The following is a 12,595-nucleotide window of genomic DNA, read 5'->3' on the forward strand; positions in this document are numbered from 1 at the left end:
ATGTTCAGTGGAATTCACCGGTGAACTCATCTGGGCCTGATTATTTCTGTTTTGAAGAGTTATTAATTATTGATTCAACTTATTTAATAATTATGGGTCTATTTACATTGTCCATTTTTCTTGTGTGAATTATAACATACTGTGTCTTTCAAAAAATTTGTCCATTTCATCTGAATTTCAAATTTTTGTAGGCATAAACTTGTTCATAGTATTCTCTTATCATGCTGTCAATTTTCATGAGATTGGTAGAACTGTCTGTCCTTTCTTTCATTTCTGATTTTAGTCATTTGTGTCCTCTTTTTTTTCCTTTTTAGTTTGCCTGGCTTTAGGCTTATCAATTTTATTCTTTTCAAAGAACTACCTTTTAGTTTCATTGATATTCTCTATTTTCTATTTTCAATTTTATTGATTTGTACTTTGACTCCTATTATATCTTTTCTTCTGCTTACTTAAAATTTAATTTGCTCTTCTCTTTCTAGTTTACTAAAGTTGAAACTTAAATTATTAATTTTAGATATTTTGTCTTGTCCAATATACACATTCATATGCTTTATCCCACAAATTTCGATAAGTTGTATTTTCATTTTAATTTAGTTCAAAAGTTTTTAATTTCTCTTGAGACCTTTTTTTTTAACCATGCTTAGATGTCATCTCCACATACTTCAGTATTTTCCATTTATCTTGATGTTATTGATTTCTAATTTAATTCCATTGTGGTTTGAGAGCAGATATTGTATGATTTCTATTCTTTTATTTCAGTTATAATGTCTTTTATGGCCCAGAATGTAGTCGATCTTGGTGAATGGTCCATGTAAGCTTGAGAAATACGTGTATTTTGTAGATAGTAGACAGTAGACAGAATGAAGTAGTATACAGATGTTCATTATATCCAATTGATGAATGATGTTTGAGTTTACCTAAGTCCTTACTGATTTTCTACCTGCTGGATCTGTCCATTTCTAATAGAGGGTTACTAACGTTTCTTACTTTAATAGTGAATTAATATATTTCTCCTTGAAGTTCTATTGGTTTTTACCTTGCATATTTTGATGTTCTGTTGTTAGGTGCATGCATGTTAAGGATTGTTATGTTTTGTTGACAAAATGAACTCTTAATCACTATGCAATGTCCCTCTTTAGCCTGATATCTTTCCTTGCTTAGAAGTTGGCTGTCTGAAATTATGCAACTACTACTGCTTTCTTTTAGTGTTAGTGTGGTATACATTTCTCCATGCATTTACTTTTAATTTGAATTTTTTTATAAAAGATCAAGTGAATCTTTTATAAAAACATATAGTTGGGTCTTTTTATTGTTCTTCACTCTGACAATGTTTTTTTCAAACTATGCATTTAGACCACTGATGTGTTAAGTGTTTATTGATATAGTTGAATTAATATATACCACATTCATTACTAATATCTATTTGTTGCCTTTTTTATCTGTTCCTATTATTATTTTTCACTCTCTTTATGCTTTTTGTGGTTCTACTTGAGCATTTTATATAGTTAAAAATTTTCTCCTTTCTTAAAAGATAATTCTTCTTTTAAATTTTTCTTTTAGTAGTTGCCATAAAGTTTACCTTATTCATTTAGAACTTATTCCCTTGTTCTGTTTCAAATAACACTATACCATTTCATTGGTAATGTGAGTGCCTTATATTAACAAAATAATCCTAATTTCTCCCACCCCTTTCCTTGAAATATTGTTGTGATTTATTTCATTTATATATGTGTGTATGTATGTATGTATGTATGTGTGTGTATATACATATATATTCAAATACATTGTTACCATTATTATTTTTGAAACAAACTGTTATCTGTTAGATCAATTAAGAATTTAAAAAGTTATTTTACTTTTATTTATTCCTCTTTAATGTTCCTCTTTTTATTATGTAGATCTGTATTTCTCATCTATATCATTTGTCTTCACTTTATGAACTTCTTTTAAGATTTCATGTAAGAAAGGTCTACTGACAACAAATGTTCTCAATTTTTTGTTTGTTTTAAAAGTGTATTTTTCCTTCATTTTAGAGGAATTCCCGAGGTACAGGATTGTTGTTTTTTCTTTTCCTTCCAATACTTTAAATATTTAATTCCACTGTGTTCTTGCTTGCATAGTTACTGAGGATAAGTCAGATATAATTCTAATCTTCAATCTTCTATAGATAAAGTTTCCCCTCTCCTCTTGTTTCCTTTAGAATTTTTTTTCTTTATTTTAGCTTAAAAATTATATGCCAAGTATAGATTTTTACTGACATTTTTCTTGCTTGGTTTTTCTAAACTTGTATCTGTGGTTTTCTGTGTCTACGATTAATTTGGGGGAAATTCTAAATCGTTATTGTTTCAAATATTTCTTCTCTTTCTTTCTGTCTTCGTCTATTACTCCCATTATACATATGTTGCACCTTTATGATTGCCCCACAATTATTGAATATTCTGTTCTATTTCAGCCTTTTTTTCTTTACTGCTTTTTGGTTTTTAGGGTTCTATTGAGATGTTCTCGAGCTCAGAGTGTGCAGTCTACATAGAAGCCCATCAAAAGTATTCTTTATTTCTGTTTTATAGTTTCTGTTCTCTAGCATTCCTTTTTGGTTCTTTCTTAGAATGTCCATCTCTCTGCTTACATTGTCCTTCTGTTTTTGCAGTCTATCTCTATTGTCCAATTGAGCCCTTAGCAAATTAGTCATGGTTGTTTTAAATTCCTGGTCTGAAAGGTCCAACCTTTTTGCTGTATCTAAATCTTTTTCTGATGCTTGTTCTGTCTTTCTGTGCTTTTTGCCTTTTAGTATGTCTTATAATTTTTTCTTGATCATTAAACATTATGTGCTGAGTGAAAGAAACTGCTGTAAATAGGTCTTTAGTAATGTGGTGGTGAGTTATAGAGGGAGGGGAAGTGTTCTCTAATTGCATGACTAGGTCTAAGTCTTTTAGTAGGCCTATGCTTTAGGACTGTGACCTTCACGAGTGCTTCTCAGTCCCTCCTTCCTCATTCAGTGGGGCAAGATGAATAGAGTGGAATGGAGTTGGGTATTTTCCTTCTCCCAGTCAGGCTCTGATGATTACTCAGCAGGTTAGGCTGGGTAAATAGTCAGGCTGGTTAAATAGATTCTCGTAAAGGCAGTCCTGGTTAAGAAAAACAGAATATTCTCATATACTTCAAAGTATTTTCCCCATTTCCATCTGTCAGAAGCATGTGGGGATTTTTCTTTAATCTTCACTGTGAGAACCTGGTTGAGATCCAGTAGGTAAAACTCACAAAAATTTGTGAGTCCCCTAATGACTGGATCTCCTCAGAGTTTATATCTCTCAGACTTGTCCACACTGAGCATCTAGCGTTTTATCAATCACATCAAGTTTCTACCCTGGCACTGATTCACAAAGAATGTTTTGCTTGTGAGTTTCCATTCCAATAAGCTGTAATTCTCTGTTTTTACTTATCAATCTCTCCAATTTGGGGGGCAGCAATTTTTTCCTGTGGCCTCTCTTCTCTTGCAAATCAAGAATTGTTTATTTTTAAGATTGTTCAGCTTTTTACTTGTTGTTAGGATGGAGTGAAGACTTTCACAATTCTCATGTGCCAGATTAAAAACAAGAAGCTGTTATATGTATTTTACCACAATTTATTTCAGAAAAAAATTAAAAAGCAGGCTATGGAATAATATGATAGTATATTTCTGCTTTAACAGAAAATACATATCTGCATGCATTTTAAAAGGTACATTTAATGCAAATAATTAGTGATCATGTAGAAAGCTTACTTCTGAGATGGAGAAAATCATACCATTTCCTTTCTTACTCAAGCTTCTTTCCAGTCCCCAAGTTCTTCAACCGTTTTTTTTCCAACTTCTAACTACATTTTTTTGCCTCTTATTTTTGGGTAAGCAAGGTTATATGGGGTTCCTGAAGCACTATTAGTTTTCATAAAGCCTCTCATGATAGTTCTGAGAGATAAAAGTACAATAGCAATAGTAATACTCATAGTAATTATTGGTATTACTATTACTATTTGTTCATTACTATTCATTCTTTGTGGGTGTGGGAGTAGAGGGATGAGACTGAAATTTATCTACAAAGTAAGTTCTTTTGTTTGTTAAGATGTTCATGATTATTACTCCACCTAATTTCAACATAGGTTCAATAAAGCTTATGTTTTATGGTTTATATTCCCAAAGGTAGTTTGAACTTGTTTTTGCAAGTCAAAAAATAATGTTGAGAAGGAACCAAAATGGCGTAGATGATAGAGGCCCTGTTCATCCCTCTGGCGACCAAATCAAAGTTGTGATGGAAACAAGATGCTGCAGCAAGGAAAAATTGCCTGGGATCTTAATGAATAAGCCATACAACTAGGGAGAAATCCAAGAAAGCATCCTGCATCAGCAGAAGATTGGATGGGGCGAGGACACAGGGATCCCCAGTCTCTAGTGGCTGAGTGAGACAAAGGCTGCGGCAGTGGTGGGAGCCTCTTAAAGGGGCCACGTTTGTGAGTGGATTTTCTCAGTGATGGACCTGCTCGCTCTGAACACCAGTGCTGCATCAGCTCTGCAGGGGGCAACAGGGACTTACAGGGAGATATTGTTGGAGTCAGGGTTGAAGTGAGACTTACTCAGTATAGAAGTGTATCCATTGTTCCCTGTTGAGCCCTCCCCATTGCCAATGCACCGGACACTGCACCACCATAGCCCTGAGTCATCAAATGGATAACAGAGGTTCCTCTGCCCAGAAGATTCCCTAAAACCCCTCCTCCCTCAACTCATGGCCCCACCCAAGCGACATCCAGGTGTATCCTCAGCAAGTCAGCGGCTCCTTGCTGAGTGGTGCCTAGACTCACACTGGAGGCAGCTGGCCTCGGTTTCTGCTGTAGCCTTTTGAGGCAACTATAAGCATAGCATCTGTGGATAGCTTGCTGAATCTTAACAGATAGCCCCACAGGGGCAGAGACTTGGGGTAAGTTTGGCCTGCTGAACCCCTCTCAGGACTGTGCCACTAGACATCTACTTCATAAATCCACACTAATAAGACCAGGAGACTAAAGAATTTTGCTAAGCACATAGAAGAAGATATGGAAAGGCAGCCAAAATGGGAAGACAAAGGAGCAGAAACCATATGAGAGAACAAAACAGAGATCCATATCTAATGGAGTCAAGTAATCTACCAGATGCCGAATTAAAAACACTGGTTATAAAGATGCTCAATAAACTTTTGGTTAAATTCAGTGAGAACTCCAACAAAGAGATAAAATATATATAAATGAAAATAGAAATTATAAAAGGAAAACAATCTGAAATGAAGAACATATTATCTGATACGAGAAGTATATTAAGTGAAATAAACAAAAGAATAAACAGAGTGACTAAAGAAAAGGATCAAATGCCCTATCTAGAAGATGGGAAAGCCAAGAACACTCAATCAGAATGGCAAGAGATAAGATGCCAAGACTATAAAAATTAAGGAGCATATGAGACACTATTAAATGTCCAAATATCCATCTGATTGGCATAACTAAAGAAAATCAAGATGTCAAACAGTTGTTTAAAGAAATAATGATGGAAAATTTTCCTAACCTGGTGAAGGAAATGGACATAAAACCCCAGGAAGCTCAGAGAAATCCAAAAATCAGGGATCTAAAGAGGCCCATACCAAGAGGCCCATAATTAAAATGCCAAAATTTAAATACAAAGAAAGAATATTAAAAGCAGCAAGAGAAAAAACAGATAGTTACTTATAAGGGAAAACCCATAAGATTAAAAAAAAAAAAAAACTGGGCAGGACAAAAGGGCTTGGCAAAAAGTATTAGACAGGATGAAGACCTAGGATCTACAACAAAGAATAATTTATCCGACAAAGCTATCATTTAAAATGGAAGGACAGATAAAGGGCTTTCCAGACAAAAATAAGCTAAAGGAATTTATCACTACCAAGTCAATCTTATAGGAAATGTTGGAGGAACTTTTTTAAGAAGAAAATCAACATGTATCAAAAACAGGAATAGAATGGTAAGAGCTACATTCCTATCAAGAATACCTCAAATGGAAAAGAATTAAGTGCTCCAACTAAAAGATAAAGTGGAGGAATGGAAAGGAAAACAAGACCCCTACATGTTGCCTATAAGAGACTCACTTCAGATTAAAAGACACACATAGACCGAAAGGAAGGGGTTGGAAAAACTTTTTGCTTTGATGGACCTAGAAGGTATTTATGTCAGACAGAGAAAGATAAACACTATATGATTTCACTTATATGTGGAATCTAAGGAATAGAAAGAACAAACTAATCCAAAACAGACTTACAAATATAGTGGACAATTTGGTGATGGACAGAGCAGAGGGGATTTTGGGGACCTGGGAGAATGGGATGAAGGGTTAAAGAAGTACAAATTAGTAGCTGATGGATGGTCAGGGGGATGGGGAGCATGCCATAGGGAAGGCATTCAGCATTAATACATTGGCTAGGTGGAGGGTCAGGGCATCGTTTTACAAACTATAGAGATGTCTAATCACTATACTGTATACTTGAAACTAATTAAAATAAATAAATTAAAAAATAAAAAAGTAATATTAAAGGAATAAGAATCAAGAATGGGATTTAAAATTAACTTTGAGGGATAAATATATTATTCATTTGAGTAGAGTCTACAGAATCCACCAAATCAAAATAGTTATGTGGCAGCCAGTTCTATGTACATAGTCTATTGCTATAGCAGTAGAATGTAATATTTAAATAGCACTGATAGTATTTATGGACCACTTGCTTTGGGTCTAGCACTGTTTTAGGTGCTGGGCTTTAGTGCCAGAGAAATCTAGGTTCTAAATTCGTCTCCATCATTTGCTAGCTGTGTGACTTGGGGGCAGATTTCTAACTTCACTGATTTTCTGTTTATTGATTTTCATTTATATGAATATACATATAAATGAATATACATATATACACACACATATATTTGCTTAACAGGATTGTTGCATGAATTAAATATATGATGCATTTAAATTCCTTAGCATAGCACCCTGCACTAAGTAAACATTTGCCAGTATTTTAATTACTTCCCACAGACTGGCCTCAGTAAGTTTTTCTGGTATTCAAGTTTATGACTCAGAAAATCCAGCTAATTTGCTTCACTTTGGTCAAAAGATATGTTAATGTATTTTCATTTTCACACCTTCTTTAAAGCAATTGTGTTTAATTTTAATTTTTTTTTTCAATCTCCCAGTTCCTTATATATTACTTACTGAATTTGGAGTCATGGAACCTGAACAAAGGTGTTAAAATTTCCATTTCAAAATAAGAGAGGCCATGTAATTTTTTAAGTTGCTAAATAAAAGAGAATAGAATAAAGTAAAATAAACTAAAATAAAACTCAATTTTGTTACAACAGACATAATAGAATTACTTCTACTTACTACTGTACCTATGATGAATGCTGTGGTTCTGCAGACTTTCATTATATAGTTAGCTCATCTTCAAATCCCCTTTTATTAAAAAGTAAATGCATAAATATATATATGTACATATTCATTTATTGATTGATTGATCATTTTCAGTAACAGTACATCTGCACAATCAGAGTAGAGCAAGGAAGATTACTCTCACCCTAGGTCTCTAAGGTCCCTGCCAGAGAGGGCTGTATAAATAGGCAGAGTAAGTGACTGCCTTCATTGAGTGAACCAGAGGGTGCTATTTAGCCTAAAAATACCACTTCGTGTAGGGCTTTTTAAGGTCAGTGTTTGAATGCAAAACTACTTTCCAGAAGAAGCTGTCATTTAAAGAGAAGCGAAAACAATATGAGCAATAAAATGTTTCTAGAACATCAAGGCCTAAAAATTTTGACACATTCAATTGCTATATTTTTTGAGAGAGCAACTTTTTTAGGATAAGAAGGTGTTCTTACAGTCCGAATTAAGAACTGAGATGAAAAGATGTGATGGACAATAAAGGAGAGAACGTCTCAGAAAAACACGCCGCTTGGCTAAAATTACCACCCTCTCTTTACTTAAACATAAATAGTGAAGAGGATACAGAATAGGGGGGAAAGTGCATCTTAGCTTGAAATACGTATTTACAAACAACATTCTCATCTATTTGAATGAGAAAACTCCAATTTCTCTGTGCCTTTATTGACCTTATCACAATGCTTTGTATGACTAGCAGCTAAGGACTCTAGCAGCTAAGTAAGTTCTAGGGCACTTGAGAATTTCACTTTTATAAACATGGTGATGTGGATGGCTGAGTTGGGAATTGATGGTGTCTGTTTCATGTAAGCCTTATCACCACTCAAGTGAAACAAGGTTTGGTGGTAGGAATATTTTTCAATTTATCTGTTTCTGAGGGTGCAACTGAAATTCTAAAAGCAGATCTCAAGTTCTAATTATTTAAGGAATGTTTACAACTTAATGGGACAGCAGGCTGCATGTGGGTAAAATCATGTTTATAGTTGGTGCTAAATACATCTCCTTTAAATAAATGTAAGAATAAATAAATGCCATTGCCACTATGTTCTATGGGATATTGTATAATATATTAGAATCATGGTATAATGCTATTTGTTTCTATTAGGTGTCAAAGAATTTTAATGAAGACCAAGGTTATATGAAACAGAGTAGGCACTTGCCTTACGCTGAGGTTTTCAAATAACACATCTACAAAAATCAAGAGAAAAATAATGTTCTCTAAAATGATTATTCTTATCAACAACATTTCACCTTTAGGTGTTCATATATTCGAATCTGTAGAGTTCAAAAGCATCTTTTTTTTCAAATAATAATTCTCATTCAGCTTCTAATTTTAATAACATGCTCAATCGCATTTTGGATAGATATTGAAAATGTTAATATATATGGTTTGTGAAAATTAGCAGAGAACATGATATTGTTGATATAGCTTTGATGAGGAAGAGAAAGTGTAAAGGAAGATAATGTCCAGATATTTGGTCACATGAAGCCTACACAAAAAAGGAGCCTTATTTATAGAGCATTCAGGCTTTATCAGTCATTCAGTAACATGTGATACATTTAGGTTTAAATAGATTAATGATTGCACACTAACTCCAACTGATCATTAAGTGTGCTGACAGTTTTGTATCGCGAATGGTACTGAAGTCACATTTAGGTGTATCTTGAATGTCAATTATAACTGATTAATTAATGGAAAATGGCAGCATAACACTGTGCATTTGCCATCCTTATAACCATACTTTCTATGGGATAAATATGTAGTATTAACAAAATGATAACACAGCCCCAGGGCAAAGCAACTGAAGTGGTATAGAAAGGACAACATAGGGAGGGTCGGTCTGATTATCTGTCAGCTTTGACCTGTGTGTATCTCTTTAAACAAATAACAATGTGGAGATGATACTATAAGATACATTTTTTTGTGTGATGAAGTAGCAGCAGAGCAGCAGCGATTACTGCATTTTTACTTTTACCTTTGGCATGCAATTGCACAACCTTAGGACAAGGATTCAGCTTTTTCTCTGGATGTGTATAGCAGTTTGCTATGTGAAATGTCTTCATTATTCTCAAATAACATTTCCCTTGAATATAGAAACCATCACCCTGAACAAAACATAACAATCTAAAGAGATCAATATTCAGTCTCCTTTCCAGATGTTGTCGAGAAATGAGTGAGTTTCCAGAATGCTCCGGACTAATTTCACTATGAGATGTTAAAAAAATAAATTTTTTTCTTACCCGAGCCAATAATCTGTTCAAGCTCTGAAGCATTAGACAAGACATTTCTTGCATGGTGTTTTTTGTCAATTGACTATCACCTATGTGCTATTCTTATTCTAGACAATGACTTAAAGGTGTTTAACTAGCCCACTGATGTTCTCTATAGAACCTGGAAACTGCTAATACCTGATGGTAAATTTTATGGCACTGGCAGGATATTTGCTTTTATATATTTTTCAATTGCTTCAAATCTTTAAAGTATGTGGTAATTTTAACTTGACGAGGAAATTTATCTTTTCTTATCTCTGACTAGGCTCACAACATACTGGGCCTTTTGTATAGGCAGTGACGATGTGTCTCTCTTGTGGTACAATTACTCTAAGCCAGATAAATCTTATTATTTTACATAATACTGTTATATAAGTTAGTGCCAACAGAAACCTCAGTTGACATCAGTTGATTCATCGAGTTAACAGTCACTGAAATCTGAAGAGGTTATATTACTCTTAGTCTTTTATATGTCAATTAAATTTAATTGTAGATTGAGAATAATCTGCAGTTATACTTCATCTATTTGATAGCAAAACAAATTCAGAAACCAAATCACCAAGTTAAATGTTCTTTCTATGCTATGGCCACAGTTAATCTAAATCTTACCACCCAATCTTTCTTTTCAAGTAGGGAAGGAAAAGGAAAAGGCAAAATTATGATTTTTGCACATGTGTTTATTCTTGATGAATAAACTATTTTGCCAAATATTACCACACATATCTACCCTAATCTTCAGAATGTCCCTGAAAATTATGTATGACCATTTTTACATTTTAGAAAAGTAAAATAAGAATTTAAATTACTTTTGTCTAACATCCAACAGTTACTAAATAGCCAAGATTCAACTTTGCATAATTCTGTTATCAAGGTTCGACTGCAAAAAAATAAAAATAAAAAAATAAAAGAATTTCTGTGGTTGTCTTGCAGGAACATCTAGTGTGTTCTGATTAAATACTGAGGATAAATACTGGATTTATTAAGCTTCTTTGCTGTTCTTAATTAACCAGGCCAGGGGTTTCCTTGCCATTACTAGTCAGGAAAAGAACAAAAGGAGATCGTAGGTTAATAGCCATGGAGAACGAATGCACTCTGCCTCTGTGCCAGCTGTCTGTGCTGTCACTGTTGGCACTGTGGCTCTTGCCTTGCATTTTGCTCCTATCCACTCTTCATAGAGGAGCTCACCTCTTCTCCTTGCTGGGCCATCCCGGTGTACATGCTCACTTTCTACTACTTATGGTTCTCCTGCAAGACCACATGGCTTCGCTAGCTGTCACTGCAAATAGCCATCATGTTCCCTGATAGAGTTACTGCCAACACTTTTCCTGCCTCTTGGCTCAAACCTTGCCCACGTTAAACCTTTTCATTGTCCTTGCCTTTCTTGCCATCACTCCTTCTGCCTCTGCTAAGGTTGTCCTCTTTACTAGCATTATGAGAGCCTCGGAAATGCTCACAGAAGTGAGAGAGTGGTTTCTCTCTCCTGAATCCTTTAACTTGCATCTCCTTGCTTTTGTCCATTTCCTGACCTCTGCTGAGAATGTCTACCGTGTCCACCACCTTCTTATTCAGTTCTACTTCTGGCAAACTTATTTCGGCTTTGTTTCTTCTCGGAATTCTGCCTTAACAAAACAGCTAGGCTACATGTTTGTATGTCAATTCTTTGTTGTTGCAGTAACTTCAAGCAATGATACACTCAGTGCTTGGGTGTAGAGAGCCAGATCCGAGTCGGACCTGTGGCCAAAGCATTGGCAAAGCCATGGTTGACTGTGTAGCAACCTGCCAAGGACAGAGAAACAAAGCAGGGAACAGACAGCTGCTTCTAGTTTAGCGAAAATAACCAGGTACAGACAGACCTTGGGAAATTATTGCTGCCAGCAAGTTTCAAGTCCTGAGAAGACTTCCACTCCCTCTCAACCTTTGAATGTATATAATAAATGCACTGAGTTTGCCTCAGGGTCACAGTATCTGAACAGAGTGCAGTGTCCCACCTGGCTCCAGCTTTTGTATATGCTGTCTCTGTTTTTCTTCATCCTTCCGTCGTCCCCTCTGGGTATATTAGCCCTCTAGCTGTGCAGGTCCTGGCACTTGGGAAAGTTCAAAGCCTTTTCTAAGAGCAGGAGAAGAACTAATACCTAGTATTAATATTGGGTTAAAACCCGGGATAGGCCATAACATCAATGACTGAAAATAATTGGAGGAGTTAGGAAGATCTGAATTCAAGTCCTGCTGTTCTCCGTCCTCACTGGGTAACATGACTTAGGTTGTGTGAGCTTTATTTTCCTCTTTGTTAACATAGAAACACATGCATATAGAGTTATTGTGAAGATTGCTTGTGACAATATGTGTGTAGTGCCGCATGCAGGACAAGCACAGGTAACCACTCCTTATTTTATTTTATTATTTATTTATTTTATTATTTATTTTTTTTAGGCAAGACAACACTTGATTGATTTCACAGATTGCAAGGACCTTGTCAGCTTACAATCTGTTATTTATTTATTTGTTTGATTGTTTTTATGCCTACAGCACCTGGTCTTCCTAGGTGGTCTCCCATCCAAGGACTAACCAGGCCCAGCCCCGCTTAGCTTCCAAGATCAGATGGGATCAGTCTTGTTCAGGATATCATGACGATAGACTAGGTAACCATTCTTTTAAAAAGCCATTATTATAATAATGATTAAGAGTTTAAAACATCATATTTCTGGTTTTGGTATCTCTCTAAATAATTACTTACCTTTTTCAAATACCTCTCTTGAATGTTTGTTCCTCCCAGTGGTTGGAATAGTCCAATATGATTAAAGCTTTCTTCTAACCAGGAGAGTTACCGAGTTAGGGGTGATTAAGCTCTTGTCTACAAATTAGAGAAAGACAGTCTTTTTA

At 35.0% G+C, this 12,595-nt stretch overlaps 1 pseudogene; it reads right to left on the minus strand.

Moving 5' to 3' along the window:
- Window positions 1-12,232: 12,232 nt before the first annotated feature.
- Window positions 12,233-12,351, minus strand: LOC118605715 (annotated as a pseudogene).
- Between the last annotated feature and the right edge of the window lie 244 nt (window positions 12,352-12,595).

The sequence above is a fragment of the Rousettus aegyptiacus genome, unplaced genomic scaffold (genome assembly GCF_014176215.1).
Source record: "Rousettus aegyptiacus isolate mRouAeg1 unplaced genomic scaffold, mRouAeg1.p scaffold_m13_p_7, whole genome shotgun sequence".
In the NCBI taxonomy this organism is placed as follows: domain Eukaryota; kingdom Metazoa; phylum Chordata; class Mammalia; order Chiroptera; family Pteropodidae; genus Rousettus; species Rousettus aegyptiacus.